At 33.7% G+C, this 20,049-nt stretch overlaps 1 long non-coding RNA gene across 2 annotated transcripts; it reads right to left on the reverse strand.

The window, feature by feature from the left end:
• Window positions 1-3,984: 3,984 nt before the first annotated feature.
• LOC110008457 (uncharacterized) lies at window positions 3,985-10,835 on the reverse strand. 2 transcript variants are annotated; one of them, XR_016055205.1, is made up of 2 exons: window positions 10,405-10,835; window positions 3,985-4,395 (listed from the first exon to the last, which is right to left on the reverse strand). It is a non-coding gene; the product is annotated as an uncharacterized LOC110008457 (long non-coding RNA). The 2 variants fall into 2 exon arrangements; XR_016055206.1 differs by lacking the exon at window positions 3,985-4,395 and adding an exon at window positions 8,423-8,875.
• Window positions 10,836-20,049: the final 9,214 nt, after the last annotated feature.

Consider the following 20,049-nt stretch of genomic DNA (forward strand, 5'->3'; position numbering starts at 1 on the left):
TATCTTGTCAAAATCCATGTCTAAGATACAATTCTTAAAGAGACTGTATTTGATTGGGTGTCTCGAGAGCCCCATCAATAATAAATTTATAATAGACTTGTATCCAAGCATTTTGGTTTCAACAAGTTGCTATGGACTCCTTAAAAACCATTATTTAGGTCCGGGTCCAGCCCGACCCAACCCATTGCCACCGCTATTTGAAACCCAATAGCATAGTATCCAAAGATTGCGACAGTTATAGCTCAACCCCGGCCACCTTTTAGAGGATTGTGAGTTCATGAAAAGGCTCATATATCTGAATATCAGTGGACCCTTGATTATTTTAGAGCCAATTTCTAAGTGGTAGTCCACACTATTTTTGTAATTAACTCTATTTTTTGTCTTCTTCGTTTTATTCTCTATCAACGCCAAGAGATGCTGGCTATGTGGCTATATTTTAAAGGTTTGGTGAGCCCACATGGACCAGGGATTGAGTGGTGGGGACCATAAGAAAATGAATACAAGAGATGATGGTCTTGATCCCTTGACCACTCCAATGTGCATGTGTGGCTTTAAGTTTCCTCACTTTGGATGGAATGAAAGTGATTTTTGGTTCCAAACCCTAGTGGTAACGGTGGGCAGGAAAAGAATTTGATCCCCTAATCTTTCAACCATAATTATGTGTACTAACTTTATGCCAATTTTTTATATGGCAAATGGAAGACATACGGAAATTTAGAATTAATGTATTTTGTTCTATCAAATCAATAATTAGATACTGACCTCTTAAAAATTATTCAATTTCACGGTAGACCCTTGCTTATTATTCATACCATACGGTATTAAAACTAAAGAAATATCTATCATAGTAACCATTCCTCATGCCCCTCCCTCCATTTTCATTTAGAAAATATTTTGATTAGGTAAACCTCACCTCAAAACTCAAGGAAAATTGCAGCAAATCAATCATCTCGACTATGACTATTATAGTTTATGAGAAAAATTAGGATTTTAAACTCTAAAAATAGTATTTATTATAATATATTTTCTAGACCATCTATTTTCAAGTGTTCACAGATCCGCAAAATCTATACTATTTTATATGCTACAAATTTCGATAGTAGAATTGATTTTATAGCCATTATAAAGATTTCCATTACTCAGTGTTTTTAGTGTTTTTATGATAAGGTTTCGAGGAAAGGCTTTATCTTTTTTCATAAGGCCTAGCCCATAAGAAACTGCATCTTTTCGTTTTTTTTAACCTCATAAATACCCATTCAAAATACAAATTCTTTTTTACTTCCTCACTCTCATCTGTCTTTTTTAAAACTCTCTCTCATCATCTCATCTCATCTCATCTCTCTCGACATAGCCTCTCTCTTCCCTATCCCTCAATTTTCTCACTCATGTGTCTATTTCACATGGGCGAAACAACAAAGGGATATGAAAGAGATAAGAGGCCTATTGGGAGAGAAACAAGGTGATATATAGTTATAAAAGAGAGACAAGAGAGAGGACTTAGAAAAGAATTTAATCTTTTTTAGGGTGCTTTTTGAGGAAAAATAAGAAAAGGATAAAAGAGACATTGGGAGGAGGCAGGGTGATAGATATTTTTAAGCTTCAATGTCACACAATAGGAAAAATAAACAAGGGACTACTATGATTAAGTGATTTTTAAGGGTTCCAAACGATATTTCCCTTTAATTTTAATCAAATTTTGGTATTTTACTTTTTTAAGAGTTATTTTCAAACCAAGTGTTCACATTGTGACAATCCAAAATTGAGCTCAGCTATAATAAAAGTTAGATCCGTAATTACTTGTGGTTAGGTTAGCTGACGTAATTCTAGTTGTCTTTTCCTAGGTCTTATATTGTATTTGGAAGAACAATAAGATTACTTTTTCTTTTTCTTTTTTTCCTTAGAAAATTTCATTACACTAAAATATTATTACTCACGCGTCCTTTATCGCCTTTAAAATTGGAGCAATAATGCTATAGGCCAAGTGCATTGTGAGTTTGATGCGACAGCGAATGTGGGCTAATAGCCACTAGTAATGATCAAGTGGCCCCTTTTTAATCAATAATACGCCCCATGTGGTACCTAAGTTTCAATTATCAATGGGTATTTTAAAAGAGATTGTGTATAAAGAGACTAATTATTTTTTTTTACAAGGAGATCACAACTATTTTCACTTATTAGATATAAAATTAGATAGTTTGGGGTGAGTAGCAAAGTCCCAAAAATATTTTTTTTGGAACCATGTGTCTATTTCAATAACACTATTGTAACCACCAATTGCCAAATTTAAAGGATAAGAGTGATTGTGTTATCCTTGTACAAAAGATAAATGGTATTTCTGTAGGCAATCCCATTTCAAAATTTGAAACTGGGATGTGAATTATTTACTTGATAAACCAGTTTTGATCCCCACTCAGGCCTGTTTGGCAAGTCCTATCGCATGCAGCCCTATTTACAAACTAACAAATTTAAAAACTTGTAGGAATCAGGAAATTGTAGGAATCAAACGATTCTAGGTTTCCTCAGACCCAGTTTCAGGTTGAGCGGTTGTGTGCCAGTTTGACGCACCGATTTTTAAGACACTAAGCTCGACAGTCTTTGCCTGAGATCTGGTAGACATAACAGAATTCAAGGCGTTATCGGTGTCGAATAGGAATGTTTCACTTAATTTGAACTTTAAACACTCCTTGGGCTATTCTTGGGGGTGACAATGTCGGCCTTTCCAAACACAAGAATATACGTTCAAACTCAATTGAAACCTTGATCCAAAGTTCTCAACACACTTTTCACAACTGAGGAAGATGCCTCACAAAGTTTGCAAGTTGATGCACCTGACCTTTTTGGAACAAATATAGCATCTCTGTGGGTCTCCCTGTGTTTTTTCGAAGTATTTTCACCGCAAAACAACAAGATGGTGAGATTGTTTAATGTGTCTCTTCAAAATGTTGTTTAATGTTTTCATGTGGCACTTAACTACCCTCAAAATGACAAAACTTAGGACTTCTTTTATTTTATTTCGGCAAGTGAATATATAAGTAGGGGTATCAACGCGGTTCGCTAAAGTGTGGACTCAACCAGCGTCCTCATCTGGACTTGGAACTAGACCGGATGGCTCGTGTTTAGTCTAAGTCCACTCCTTACATTGTTGGGTAATGTAAGAGTTGTCGAATATATATATATATATATATATATATATATATATATATATATATATATATATATATATATATATATATATAAACACACACGCATATTATATTTTTTATGCACTTAGCTAAGCGTGATCAACAAATTAAGAATGTTTTTTTTTTTTTGGGAATGTTTTGTTTTTTTGGTTAATAAATGGGAATAGCACCCCCCCCCCCCCCCCCGTAGGAATTGAGCTTTAGACATAGCGATGCAAGGATATAATATCTACAGCTCATCCATTCTATTTTTGCACTACAAGGATTTTCCATTCCCAATATGCTAAAATATTTACGAAATTTGACTAAAAATACCAATTTGAATATAGGAATTTTTTATTTTTCTAGAAAGCTCACCCGTTTTGGGTTGATGGACCTATGTGAAATTTGGGATTTCATCCATGGCATAGAGATGAGATGGGAGTTCTAATCCGATTAGAGGGTATACTGTTGAATAATGGAATAATTAAAAATATTCTCGGAGAGAATTGTCTAAAGAGTTTATATAGAGCCAAGGCTCTAAAAAATCAAATTGGAGCCCATCTAAAAATTTCATTAGAAGAGGTTGTTTTGATGCCCAAATATCCTCAAATTGATCATCTCGACATCAAGATGCATGGACATGAGAAAAAAATGGATTTCAAGTTTTGAAAATAATGCATATTGCAATGCATTTTTGAACTGTCAATTTTCAAGATTTTCAAGATTTCATAGATCTGCTTGATTTACAATATTTTTTAAGTTCTAAATTTTACAATTAAAGATGAAAATATATTTTAAGGCTATTACAAAGATTTCCAATATTAAAACCATATTTCTCCATACTATTTGAAGGTAGGTTTACTTTGATTGTTTAGAGCCTCAGCTCTATACAAACTGCACCCTTTAGATAATCATAAATCCTTTAAAGATGGGATCTTGAACGAGGGGGTCATCTATATGGGGTCATCTATATAAAGAGGGGCTTATAAAGAGATTACAGTAGAGAAATCGACTTTTTCTTAGAGCCTCACGTGCCCCTCTCTCTCTCCTCTTTTATTTGTCTCACCTTTCCAACAAATAGTTTTCTCTCTCTAGAAAAGGTTAGCGTTATCACGGAGCATACCCATCAAAAGGCTCGGGAAGTTGAAAACATACATCCAATTCAAGCAATCAAGAATTGGCCCAAGGTTGCGATTATTGAACTCTCTTGCCAGGGGAATTGTACTCACACCTGCAAAAGAGGAATCGGATTAAAAAAAATGTAGGTGACACCTATCTGATCCGCTATTTTTATATTAAATCACAATCTTTTGTAGAGAGTTCCAATTCCTTTTTTTTGGTTTTTTTAGTGTTTTTGTGGCACATAGGCTATTGTGTGTCAGATGTGATTGACATTGGGGACTGTGTTGCATGCACGGGCGCTATCGACACACGAGGCTTACCCGTGCCAAATGCATGTTGGGAGCATCATGCACGCCCAACACCATGGTGGTAAGTACGAGGAACCATCGCTTGTTCACAACAGAGCATGTGGATCAATCCACATGCACGCGTACAAAGTCACTAATCCCACATGGTGAATGCGTAATGGACCAACGCCCAATATGGCTCTCATGTATGTTTGATTAGTATGGTCATTAAAAGCCTTATTAATACTTGTAAAATGAAATGATATAGTGGAATATAAATTTAACTAGGAGTATGGTCACTCGTTGATTATACTAAACAAACGATGTTTGCTGATACCGGACTATGCTTGACAGTTTAGACCAGTTGGTTGGAAAAAACCCCTGTTACTTAGACATAGAGTATAAACCGATAACGGTTCTAATGGATCATCCTTTGATGATGTCGGAATATGTCTGGATAAGTTAGCTGAGAGACTGTATGACCATTGTGTGTGATGGTGGCCTTAGTGGCCTTTAGAGACGGAGATTAAATCATCATCCATGTATTATCATACGACATACATATTGATAGACCGTTTCAGGAAAGCAAGCTACCTTTCAGGGTGAAGCGTATGCATGTGCGATAGATATCCTTATGCGCCATGGGAACTGTGGTCGCCTCAGGTCTAAGTGACCTTGGCCCGTCTTTAGAGGAGAACCTGAAATCTACGGACTGAGATTACGACCCCTTAACTCATCGGCCAGACTTTGATAACCCACAAATAAAGCCCTACATGGACTGTGGGTCATAAGAAACACTTGGTCGGTTTGATAATGCAAGTGTGGTCTGTAATCCACAGTTGAAGGTGGAGTACCCTAGTGTTTGATTGATTTAATTCCTATACCATATGGATCTTTTTCCATCTAATGAATTTAATTATGTTTGTTTTATGATATATATATATATATATATATATAATTTTAAAATTATTATTTGAATTTTTCTAGATCTCTGGATATTTTATTTATCAAATTTGGATTTATAAAATCAGAAATATTAATTTTACATTGATTTAAATATTCAAATAAATTCTAATATTATTTTATTGAGTTTTAAAAATATTAAAATTACATGGAGGTCCATTGTGCACATGAGCCCATCATGGCCTAGATGGTGGGGCCAATGAGATCCTTTCATAGGTGGCACGTCCCACCCATTTAGAAGCTTTCTATTTTTTGTGATAAATGACTTAGGCTTGTAGGTCAAATTGCTATGTGTTTTGAAAATGTATTGACTTAAAGAAGCTTTGAATGAATTTTTGGAAAACATGAGAAGGCTTGTGCATTATTTTGGTGTGCACAATATTATATTTGAAATTATTTTTATTTCATTTATATTGATGGGAAAATGGTTTAAGAAATGAGGATAAAAGTTCTAGCATATTCCATAATGTTGATGACCCATATATGGAATGGATGGCTCAAATCTCTCACCCCACAAGTCATCAAATATCGATAGTTCATATTCAATCTCACAAAAGATGCAAGCCAATGAAAACCCTAAGAAACTCTAATCTTGTTCAAAGCTTATAAAAAATAGATTCTCTACCCAAAATCTCTACACCTTATCTTTCTATCTCTCTCCTGAGAAAATGTATCTCTCTCATAAAAGTCAAAGGGGGGCACGCCCCACTCTCTCATCTTTGATCTCTCTCTCCCACTTTGTGAAAGAAACTAAGGGTTTAAGCTATGGAGTTCTTCTCTCTCCCATCTCTCAACCATGAATTTATGGCTAAGGGTTTTAGGATTTAACAAAAAGAGAATCCATCTCTCTCAAATTAGGTTGCTAAGGGAATTCACCTAGGGTTTGAGTTTGTGATCAAAAGGGTTCATGTTCTATTGGTGTGGCTTGGCCTAAACTTGTTTTCTCAGTTGATCATTGATCCTATGCCATCGGATGGTGGTAACTCGATGTGGGGTGTAATAAGTTCGATTGCGATAATCTCCAACACTCTGTTTTTGTTTCTTATCATATTTAATTATATTGTCTTTATCTTCCCAAGCATAAAAATTGTGGATATTTTTGTTTTAAAAAAATTGGTTTAATGGTATCAAGGTTTTTAAGATCTTGGATTTGTTAGTTTTATTTGTTTTGAAGCAAGAATTTTGCCAAAAGAAAAGAAAAGGGGTAAAAAGAAAAAAAATAAAAAAATATATTGCCCAACAAAATCGCATTAGTCTTTTTTTCAATACAATGGACACATGTATGGCGTGTGTGACACATGGGAGGCAGCTAGACCAATGCCTTGCGTGTGCGGCTGTTGGGGTTTCGTTGTCATTTAAAGGCCTTAAGAGAGCATGTAAAACTATAACTATTGTAAAGTGAAACTTCAGTAGGAGTACGGTCTAGCAAGAACAAGGGATTACGGTTTAGAGGGACTGAAGGAGGCAATTTGGTATCGTGACTCGCCTAGGCTTGACGAGCTAGATCCAGGTTGATATCTAAACCTTGTAACCTTGGCATGAGGCATAACCGTGGAGAGTTTGTAGGATTATCCTTCATGAGTTGGAAGATGCCGGGGATAGTTGGCTAGGGGACTTACCGTTACGTGCGATTGGTGGGCCTGAGGGATAAGGATCAAATCCTCATCATTACCATCGTATAGCATATATATATGATAATTGTCGTGCAAAGCAAACCCCCGTTGGAATATAGCATGTACATGCCCTTAAGAGATGAGCCTTGCACCTTTGTGATAGTGTATGTAAGTCCAAAGGGACAAGGCGTCCTCAGGGGGATCTTTAATCATAGACTTAAATTGTATTCGTTTCATTTCTTACCTGACTTTGATGGACCAATCATGAACTCTTGCAATGGGTCTTGGATCATGGGTTCAATTGTGCCAATTTGAAGAGATGATTGTAATTCGCGGCTGCTAGAATAAATGGAGCGCATTAGTGAATACACATGTTTGTTAACTTGATGGATACAAATCCCATTGAATTATATTTTATTTGAATTATGGATTATTAAAATATTATTTATATTTTATATTTTAGAGAGCTAAAAAATAATTTTTTAGGCTTTTTAAATACATAGCTATTTTAAAAATACTAATGGGCTTTAAAAATTCTTTTAGTGTTTGGGAGTGGGTGTCCATTTGGAATAGAGCCTTCCGTGGGGAGGCCCGGGGGGCATGGGGCGCACATGGGTCATATAGGACCTCCAATGGAGTGATGCCCAAAATAGTGACCTAGAGGCAATCCAACCCCACATATTTAAGGGTTGACCATACTCTCATTGAATTAGGATTTTTTTGTAGGCCTCCAATTGTGTGACACAAAATGAGAATACCTCGATCCTATTCCATCAGTGAGGAGATTCGGAGTGAGGTGTAACAATGCCTTAGGGATAACCCTTGGCAAAGTAATCTAGTATTTTATGGTTTCATGTTTCTTGATTCATTCTTGTGAATAGTATCGTTTTATTATGTTAAAACCTTTTTTTTTTTTCAATGACATGCAAGTAAGGATCATAGATTGTATTAAAGTTTTATTTTAATTTTATAGATTAAAGATGTTTTTCTGAACACCTATAAGTGTTCTAGTAGTATGAACAAAAGCATGTACAAAAACTTTTAACTGTATATACTTGGCTAGATCACATTGTTCATCTTTCATTGGTATTAGAGTTGGATCATTGTTGTCATTTTACTTTTATTCCTTTTTTGTTTTGTTAGTTTTGAATCAAAACTTGGAAGGCCTCGCACCTTTCGAAGAGTTATTAGCTTGATTCAAAGACACCAAACAAGACTTTCTAATGCTCTTAAAAGAACCACATATATCAAATTATATTAAATCAAGTCCAAGTGACATAATTTAGATTTTTTTCTTAATACAATACAATAATTACTTCAATTACATGAATCTTGCATCAACAAATAGTCAAATACAATTTTCAGCCCCCACAATTGGCTTCTCTTATACCTAAAAATGAAAATTGCAACTCTAATCTATCCCTTGACTAAGTCCAAATATAAGATACAAGGAGATTGATTAAACACATGACAATGCTTAAGTACTTAAAAATACAACACCATACAGATTGCATTGTCAAATTATACATCACTTTGAAAATTCATCAAACACTTCAAATTCAATCTTCTCCTCCACCAAAAGCAAGCATTATCAGTGCATAATTGATTTGACTATGACAAGCTATATATCAAGCTCATGTTTGCCTGGTTTACAGCCAAAGTCGTAGCTACATATCATGGGAAGCCTTCCAGGATGCCATTAAGATATAAGCTAATTTCGCATCATCTATTTGGGAAGCAATTAAGCATCAAACATTCTATAATTATGTGGCACATTTCAACATATAAGAGAGTTTAAAAACCAGGATCCAAAATGAGGGAAAAGCATGATGGGAATAGGGTTAAAATTAATCTCAATTTGGCAGGAAATGAAGAGGCACTGCATAGGAAGAAGCAATTAAGCATCAAACATTCTATAAATTTGTGGCACATTTGAACATATGAGAGAGCTTAAGAACTAGGATCCAAATGCGAGAAAGGCATGATGGAAAATAGGGCTGAAATTAATCTCAATTTGGTAAGAAATGAACAGACAGGACATGGGAAACTTTAAGATAGCTTTCCCCTGTTAAGTTTTCAATTAAACCTACCAAAAGGATGATCTTATTGACTAATTTAGGATCAAAAAATTGCAGAGAAAATCAGCTGATAAAACTCAAAGAAAGTATTAATCAAACACTCTTCGAACTTTAGATCAATCACCTATGAGTCAAATTCTCAAACTCAAGAATCAATCTCAAGATAGAAATAGATTATCATAGCTTCTTGTAAATGTGAATTTGCAAACATCATAAGGATTCTATAAAATGACTTGATGGAGATCTCTTAATGAAACAAATCTCCATGGAGCTAGGGTTTCATCTAAACTTGAGATCAAACTCCAATAGAGTTCCAATGGAGTTTCCATTCGCTGGGGGCATTTTTGGGTACCTGGAGAAGCCTGTCATGGGGATATGCTTCTCATGGAATTGGTGACTTGATGGAGATCTCTTTGAATAAACATATCTCCATGGAGCTCGGGTTTCATCTAGACTTGAGATCAAACTCCAATGGAATTGCAATGGAGTTTCCCTTTACTTAGGGCATGTTTGGTTACATGGAGAAGCATGTCATTGGGATAGGCTTCTCATGGAATTGGTCTGTCCCTGAGATAGGGTGTATGCGATTTGGATAGCACCTAGTAAGAAACATGGAATACGTATGTCCATTGCCTGAAAGATGTGAATCTATAGAAATTCAATTGTAGCTTTTGTATTTTTAACCTACATTTAATTTTGAGATATACCAATTAACTTCTTACACTCATTCCAACCTTCAATATTATTTATCAACTATGACGATTTCCTTATTATTATTATTATTCTTTCCAATATATCCTTTGCATAGTTTTTTTATATTCCAAAGACTATTAACGTCAATCCATTGGAAATGTATCCAATTATATATTTTTTCATTTTGAAACTTATAATTAATATCTCAAATTCTTGTAGGGCAAACATTTTACAATTATTATGACAAGGAGTTTGTTTTCCTCGACTCTTGAGCATATGCATTGAGTATTATGACAATTTCCATGTGTGACTCTGGATCGGGAGGCATGAATTGCAATGTAAAAATACAGTCCTCTACTTACTTTACAACGATTGAAAAATACAGGCAACCGCACCAAGTTATTATTTCCCCATTTTCCTTTCCCATGATTCAGAATTACATGTTTACATTTGGTAGTCGAGACAAACCATAGGGAGAGAGTACCTTGTCGTTGCAGAAGACGGCCTCAGGCTCAATTGCGAAGGAGATCGATGGCATGCAGATGCAATGGCGAAGGAGATACGACACTAGGGTTTTGCAGAGGCATAGGTTTCGCACAAGTGCTAGGAATTTGTAGAATCACTTGGGAAGACGTCTTTATTCGTGGACCTCAAAATATTTCTATTTAACTCGAATGAGTTGCAAACATTTCAAGTCCGACGGAGATTGGCCTATCACGAAACCATGGAGTGGTATTCCGGTGGAATAACATTATCCACTTTTTTGGGCAAAAAAACATGAATAGGCCGAACCAAAGGTGCTATTCAAACCATGGATAGCGGCAAAGCCTGGAGAGACCTCTCCGATAGAGTTGTCTCCAGGCTCCCACACACCCCCTAGATTTCTCACAACTTTCTCATTGTTCTCTCACTAGAATTTTCTCTTAAGAAAAAGAAGGATGAATAACAACATAAGGATGTGCCACTCTCAAAGGGCGTGTTTGTTTTTCTGAAAATATTTTTTCATATTTTGAAAAAATTCCACGTTGTTTCACGCTTTTCATGAAAGTTCATAGCATAATCTTTCAAGAAAAGTTCACGTTCCTTTGTTAAAAAGTGAAAAGCCTAAGTTATTAAGAGAACTTAATCTTTCATAATTTTTTTGTTGATTACTATTCACTATGCATTATATAAATATATAATATTAATATTATTAATATGATATAATATAATATAATATTATTATAATATAATATTATATAATATACTATTATAATTTATATATTATGTTATATATTTTTATTTATATTTATTAATATAATTTATATTATATAGTATATATTGATTATATATAATATATATTATTGCGTATATAATATATATTAATTTTATTATATATTGTATGTTAATATATTAATATTATGTATAATATATTATATATTATATATAATAAATTATATTATATATAATATATAAATATATTATATTTTATTATATATTATATATTAATATATATTTATTATATTAAATAATAATATAAATATTATATAACATAATATATAAATACTTTATATTATACTATATATTATATAACATATATAATATATATTTATTATATTATATAATATTTATATTATTATATTACATATTAAATAAATATAATATATATATTATAATAAATATTATATTATCTGTTATATATGATACAAATATACATTAATAAAATATATTGTATTATATATTACATTATGTTATATATTTATATTTATATTTATATTTATACGGTTAATATGTATATGTTATCAAACATAGTATCCAAAACTTTTTTAACATTCCAGTAGGTTATCAAATACAGTATGCATAACTTATTTAAACATTCCAAAACAAAACGCTCAACTTTCCATAAGATTTAAAAACATTCAACTTTTTAGAAGATATCTTTTAGAAAAACAAATATGCCCTAAGAGAGTTTCTTTGTCTAAAAATAAAGGAGGTGGTGAGAGAGAGAGAGAGAAAAGGAGAAATGAGGGGCATACCATAATAGAGAAGTTTCTCTCACTATAATATTTCAAAATGATGAAGACGGAGAGAGAAACAATAGGTGGGAAATGGGCCTTAGAGCGAGAGAGAGAAAAAAAATTGAATTTGTGTTCAAAATAAAAAATTGAAGGAGAATTAATAGGTGAGTGTAGAGATGTTTCTTAAAGACCATTTTAGATGAGTTAATCTTAGCCATTGAAGTCAATCATCTATGCATAAAAGATAAGCTTGATCTTAGCCACGGAAAGAAAGACTAATGTGATCTTACCAGGCAATATAAATTTTTATTTTTCTTTTTTTCACCCATTTTCTTTTTCTTTTCTTTTGGCAAAGATCATTTACAAGTAGTCTTATTACAATAATTCTTACTTCAAAGAAAATAAAACTAACAAATCCAAGATCTTGAAAACCTTCATGTCATTAAATCAATTTTCTTTAAACAAAGAAAATATACACAATTCTTATGCTTGAGAATATAAAGACAATATAATTAAATATGAAAAGAAACATAATAAGAGTGTCAAATATTACCTCAACTAGGCTTATTACACCCCACACCGAGTCATCACCATCCGATGGCGTGGGATCAATGATCAACCTTCAATCTCAACTAAGAAAGCAAGTTTAGGCCAAGTCACACCAATAGAACATGAATCCCTTTAATCACAAACTCAAACCCTAAGTGAATTTCCTTAATAACCTAGTTTGAGAGGTATGGATTCTCTTTTTGCTATATCCTAAAACCCTTTGCTATAAATTCATGGTTGAGAGATGAAAGAGAGAAGAACCCTATAGCCTAAACGCTTAGCCCTTTTTACAATGTGGGGGAGAGAGAGAGATCAAAGATGAGAGAGTGAGTCGTGCCCCCTTTGGGATTTCATGAGAGAGACAGATAAACTTTCTTAGGAGAGAGATAGAAAGATAAGGTGTAAACATTTTGAATAGAGACAATCCACTTTTTATAGGCTTTGAACAAGATTATGATTTCTTAGGGTTTTCTTTGGCTTGCCTCTTCTGGTGAGATTAAATATGAACCATTAATTTTGGGTGACTTGTGGGGTGAGAGATTTGAGTCATCCATTTTATAGATGGGTCATCAACATTATGGAAGGTGCTAGAACATTTCTCCACATTTCTTAAAACATTTTTCCATCAATAGAAATTAAATAAATAATTCCAAACATAATATTGTACGTACCAAAATAATGCACAAGCATTCTCATGCTTTCCAAAAATTCATTCAAAGCTTCCTTACATCAATACCTTTCCAAAACACATAGCAACTTGGCCTACAAGTCAAAATCACTTATCACAAAAATAGAAAGCTTCTAAATGGGGGGGGCGTGCCACCCACGAGAGGATCTCATGGGCCCTACTATCTAGCCCATGGTGAGCCCATGTGCACAATTGGCCCCCATGCAATTTTAAATAGTTTTAAAACTCAATAAAATAATTTTAAAATTTATTTAAATATTTAAATCAATATAAAATCAATATATCTGATTTTATAAATCCAAATTTGATAAATAAAAACTCCAGAGATTTAAGAAAATCAAATAATAATTCTAAAAGCATATATATCATAAAACAAAATTAAATTCATTAGATGAGAACATGATCCATATGATCAAAGAATTAAAGCAGTCAAACACTAGGGTACTCTATTTTCAACTATGGACTACGGACCACACTTGTTTTATCAAACCCACCCAGTGTTTTTCATAAACCACAGTCCATGCACGTGCTCATTCGTGGGTCACCAAAGTTTGGCTGATAAGTCAAGGGGTCGTAATCCCAGTCTGTGGATTTAAAGTTCTCCCCTAGAGACGGGCCAATGTCACTTAGACCTAATGCGATCACAGCTCCTATGGTGCATAAGGGTATCTCATACACATGCATACGCTTCACTTTGAAAGGTGGTTTGCTTTCCCGAAACCGTCTATCAATATACATGACGTGTGATGGTACATGGATGAGGCTTTGGCCCCTGTCTCTAAAGACCACCATCATACACAAATGTCACACAGTCCCTCAGCTCACTCATCCGAGCATACTCTGACCCCATCAAGGGATGACTCATTAGAACCCTTATCGGTTTATATTCTATGCCTAGGTAATATGGGTTTTTCCCAACCGACTGGCCTAGGCCGTCAAGCACAGTTCGGTATCAATAAACATAGTTTACTTAGTATAGTCCACGAGTGACCACACTCCCACTGAGTTCATGTTCCATTATATTATTTCATTTTACAAGTACTCATAAGGCCTTTAATGGCCACACTCACCCAACAGCCACATCCCTCATCATGTTGTCGTTATGAGTAATTGATATTTAAACACTATTATCATCTATTTTAGCTATAATTCGCTCCAAGGTTTTTTTTTTTGGTAGGTAATTTGCTCCAAGTTTACCGTATAATAGAAAGTGTCTATGCTCAATTCACTTAATTAACTTAAAAACTACAGCTAGGGGTTTGCCCTAATAGTAATTTGGCACATTTTATAGCAATAACTTGAATTGAATTCTCCCTCTATTTTTGGTGAGCATGTTCAACCAATCACATAGTACCACATGGGATAGGTGGTTATGTGCACAATTATATATGTCGTTAGGGTTTCAATCATAATATCAAATCCTATACTTTTTCTAAAAGGCTTCCCATATATGTACTCAACCAAAAACCTACACACAAAACATGTTCTAAAAATCCATTTTGAATTTCCAAAATCCCACCATATGTCGTAACTTAAAATCATATTTTGTAACAAATAATCCGATGAAATATAGATCCATTGGGGATAGTGTCACCCACAATAATCTCGAGATCATATCATACAAGGCTAAATCATACACAATAATCTCGAGCTCATATATGTTGGGTTTCTATGGCCATTAAAGGCCTTGTGAGAGCATGTAATAAATATTTGATGTAGTGGAACAACGAATTCTAGTAAGAGTATAGTCCAGAGGGACTAAAATAGGCAAATGTTATTTGCTAAGACTCTGACTAGGCTTAACATGCTAGGTCAGTTAAGTTGGAAAACCCTTGATTACTTAGGCATAATGCATAACCGATGAGGGTCAGCAAGGTTACCCTTGATGAGGTCGGAGTTGCCTAGGGTAGTAAGCCAAGGGACTGTGTGATCCTTGTATGTGATGGCAAAGGGACGAGGGTCAAAACCTGGTCATTAAACCATCACACGGAATGTACATATGATAATCATATTAGGAAAGAAAACCACAATTACTGGTAATATGTGTACATATACGAGAGATGACTCCCTATGCATGCAGGTCTTTGTGACCTTGGACTTATCTCTAGGGAAGAACCTATAATCCATGGACTGAGATTGTATCCCTTTACCTATTGGCTGATTTTATTAGCCCAATCATGAACCCCTACAATGTTCTATGAGTATGAGAACTACTATGACAGTTTGAGAAATGGGAGTGTGGATTATAGTCTACAGTTGACGATATAGTGCTTTAGCAAATTTATAATTCCTTGACATATTTGGTTAGAATTAATTATTTTGATATTAAATGATTTTTAGATTTATAGATTGAGTTTTTAAAAGCATTATGGACATTTTATTTTCACAAAATTGATTTATGAACAGAGAGAAATCGACTTTTCAACGTCTTAAATATTTATAGAAAAAAATAAAATAAATTAACTATTTTAAAAATAATTTTATATTTCTATAAATCATAAATATAAATGAGGGCTCATGGGGGCCGATCTTAACTACACATAGGAAGTGTGTGAGGCCCACGTTAGGGCCCCATGGGTGGCTCTCCCCACTATGAGGGGCTTTCTTTCCTGCTTTGTGACCTTCTCGATCAAAGCACTCAATCTAATTAAAAGAATAAAAGAAAGTTTGAGAATTAATGAGATTTGATTTTCAAACTTAAACATGTGTAAAATAATTACGAAAAGCAAAGGAAAGACTACTATTTTTTGTTTGTTTGATGGGATTAAGTTAAGGAAGTCGAAGGATAAAGTTCTAACACCTTCCTTTTAATCATGATGACGGATCTAAAAATTGTATGACTGATCTAAGGATTGTATGGCTAAGATCTCTCACACCACATGTCTCCTATGATCAATGATCTGGATCTCTCTCTCTCTCTCTCTCTATCCCTCACAAGGTGGCATGCCACCCTCTCTCTCTCTCTTGATCTCTTCTCTCTCTAGTATCTCTAAGAGAGTTACCTTTGAGAAAAGAATTAAGCGGCATACGCCAAGTCTAGGTAATTGAGACCTAGCCTCCCAAGTCTAGGTAATGAGACCTAGCCTACCGAGTCTAGGTATTGAGACCTAGCCTACCATATTAGATATTTAGACCTAGCTTACTATAGTTAGGCATTAAGGCTTAGTCTTGCTTCTTGTTCCACTATTGCTCTTTGAGTTGAAAAGGTTGATAGCCTAAGGTTTCTCATATTTTAAAGATCTTTCTCAGATCTTGATCCTATGCGCCATCGAAGGAGGAGACTTGGAGTAGTACGTGCAAAGTCCAGTCGAGGTAATCTTCTGGCAATTATTTTCATGCTCCCAAAATCAAGTTTATGCAATTTTGTTTATATAATAAAGATTTGTTAAAATGGCCGCAAGTGAGAATCATTGGGATTCTATATGTTTTTATTGTTCTCATAATGTATTTGGATAATTGTGGGTAATCTAGGTAGTAAAAATAAAGAAAAGAATAAAAAACTTTAATCGGTATACATTTTCCGGGTTATATAGTGCAACTTTTATTGGTATCAGAGCTGGTTATCTTGCTGCCACTTTTGTTTTTTTTCATTCTTGGTGAGTTTTGGATCAGAACCTCCGAAAAGATTATTCGTATGTTTCATGCACCAAAAGGCACTCTACATAATAGGGTATTTTGAGTAGTTTTGGAGCACTGATGTGAACCAGATGATGAGGTACTTCTCTAAGGCATATGATATTTTGTGCTTTTGAGAGTAGTACCTTCCTGCAATTTTGAAAAATTCAGTAAGGTACTACTCTCAAAAATTGAGGGTGGCAGTTCTGATCCCACAAAATTCAGGAACTGTATTTTGTGCTCCATGACTTTTTCTATCATGAAAATATTTTTTTTTTGAAAAATATCTAATTGTAACTCACGAAAATTGAGTCGAGTTTAAAACAAAAATAATTTCATGGAGAAAACCCTTGTGGTTTAAAAGATATAGTTATTTTATTGAAGGGTGTTGATAAGTTGTTTTCTGCAGCGATGATTATTTTTGGGACATAAATGTCATGATTTAGTATCCCCTCTTAACATATTGCTTTGAGGCCTATACTAAGTTTTGGTATTTCCATTTTTAGTCTATTTTTTAACAAAATTTATTTGAGAGAGAAACTATATGGGCATTGAGAGAAAAGGTAATTTTATTGGAGAATGATCATCCTGAATTTCTATTGTCTAATATGATTTACTGTGACATAAATATCTCTATTTTTCACGCCTACTTAACAAAGTGATATGAGGTCTGCCAAAAGATAGTTGTTGTCATTTTGTGTCTGATTTCAAACAAAAAATATTTGAAAAAGAAACTCTATCAGGCTAGTGAGAAAAGGTAATTTTTCCAGATAATATCCATCCTAGAATTTTGCAATATGACCTATTTTGTGATGTGCATGTCACTAATCCGTAGACTTATTAAATGGTGTGATTTGGGGATGGCACTGAGTATTATGTTGTATTTTTTAGTTTATCTTAATACTTAAAAATTATTGCAAATAAATTCTTTGTGAGTTGAGAGATGTCATATTTTTTTAATCATGGGATGCTCATCTTCTATTCTACAAGAAAATTAAAACATGTGACATATTAAGGCAAATCTTTGTAAGGGATGCCTTTTTCAGGCTCATTCAAAGTTTTATAGTGTACCATGAGCATAAGTTACAATAGTATAACTTCTAAGAGAGGTAATGCAATGTTTGGGAGAAATATGACGCTCTATATAAAGAGTGCTCAATTTGAGAATTGCATAAAATAGAAGAAACACGATACATATAAAAGCATATTAGCTTCCTTTTGTTTTGGCGATGAAGGGATTTGTAGATACAGATGTGGGAGCATAAAAACTCTAAGGATCAGTGGAAAAATTAAAAATTGTGATATTTGGAATGATGGAATGGATAAAGTATTTCTTCATGGTATGAGAAAAGGAGAATCCAAGGGCCGAAAAGATGGACATTTCATTGACATGTAAAAATGATGATCAAGTGATTCTTCATTAGTTGTGTGCTCTTTCACGTCTAGAAAAACTCATCAGTAAGAAATAGCGAGGATCAAAAAGAGTTTCGATAATACGTTATATGATTTTGAGGTATGAAATCTATCCCACATCACATGATTGGGTCATATAGGGACAGATGATTCAATAACTTATTTTGTATAACCTATCATTTTATACTTAAATCCGTGGATCCCTAAGTCCTTTTTGGTTGCTTAAATATATGTAAATTGGTTTTTTAGTACATTGAGAATGAGTGCAAATTCTTCTCATAAGCGTCCATGTGAAGGCATCGTTTATGCTTCAGCCACTCGTTCATAAAATTATGGACCACTTTTTATTAGTTGTGGTATTACTAAAAGAACTTCTTTAAGGAGGTGGGACTATTTATATAATAAATTGTAAAGTTTGAAAAAACTAAAAATAATCGAAAAATAAAAAGTATGGGATGAGGGACTTACACAAGTTTTATCACCGGTTTTTGACGGAACCATCCAATTCCCGATATATGGTGGAAACCAAACTGGTGATCCAGTTTCAATTTGGATAGGTGATTTTTTGAACTTAGCTATAAGGAAATAGTCCCCTTTTATTGTGAGATAATAGTCAACTTTAGCCATGGCTTCTCTAATATTAGTAGATGGGTGGGTTTGTACGAGGTGCCCTCCTTATACTTTAGAAGACGGGTGGGTTTTTGTGAGGTGCCCTCTTTTTACGATATGCTTCCAAAATTTGTCTGAATATGTAGTTTCTCTATCAGAAATCTTGTGATGGTGTGAAGATCTATTTTTATCCATTATAAAGTTTAAATTTTGTAAAAATAGTATAGATTGACCAAATCTATAAATATTTGAAAATCTTGAAAATAAAAAATAGATGGTCCAAATAATTTGTTACAATATGTAATATTTTTAGAATTTGAAATTTCTTTTTTCTTTATATCCAAACATCTCAAGTCTGAAATAATCAAACTATAGAGTTTGGAATTTTGCAGTGCACCTTGAACGTCTTGTATACACTTCTTCCATAATGGTAAATAAACATTCTCTCTAAATAAATGGTCTATTGTATTATTGTATCATGTGCCCACTTCTTAACCAAGAATTAGTAATATAGTATAAATAGATGGCATTGCTCTTAAAGACACCTATCTTTTGTTCACTCCTCAGGTATGAGTATTTCTAGGAGCTCAAAACTTAGAATGTGGCCTCCTCAGTATGGCGACCGACCTCGAAAATAAACAAATAAAAACACTTCTTCTTGTACCAAATATTTCCTAAGATTGAAATGAGACATCAAATATAAGTGTTTAAAAACTGAGATACAATTGCTTTTTTTCTTAGAGCAATACAATCATTAAAGGTATTGAAGGAAAAATCAGGCAGTGTAACTGGTAACCGCCTGGTTAATTCGGATCCTGTTCCTTGCCGGTTTTGGTTTCGACCCGTTTTGGTGATCGGTCGGATATTTTAAAAACAAAAATTTTAAAAAATTATATAAAATCCTAAAAAATAAGGGATTTTATTTCTAATACATTTTTTAATGTTTTTCATGATTATGGCGAAGATTGGAAATTGTTTTGGCCATTAATACTTGTTTTTATATTTTTTTCATTTTTTTGAAAATTTTCACAAATAATCCTGGGCACAAATCGATTCTTTAAGATCCATTTTCTCATTTATTTTCAATTTTATTTGGATGTACTTTGTTTAATCATTTTTAAAATATATTTTTTTATATTTTATTAAAAAAATTATTATTTTTTAACACTTTTTTTACCACCTGGGACTTACCGAGTTAGAACGGTTGAACTGGCGGGTTTACCCGTTAGACCAGTTGAACCACTTCCAGGCCCATGTC

This window comes from Amborella trichopoda, chromosome 5 (genome assembly GCF_054954075.1).
Source record: "Amborella trichopoda isolate Santa Cruz 75 chromosome 5, AtrichopodaSantaCruz75HAP2 v2.0, whole genome shotgun sequence".
Classification (NCBI taxonomy): Eukaryota; Viridiplantae; Streptophyta; class Magnoliopsida; order Amborellales; family Amborellaceae; genus Amborella; species Amborella trichopoda.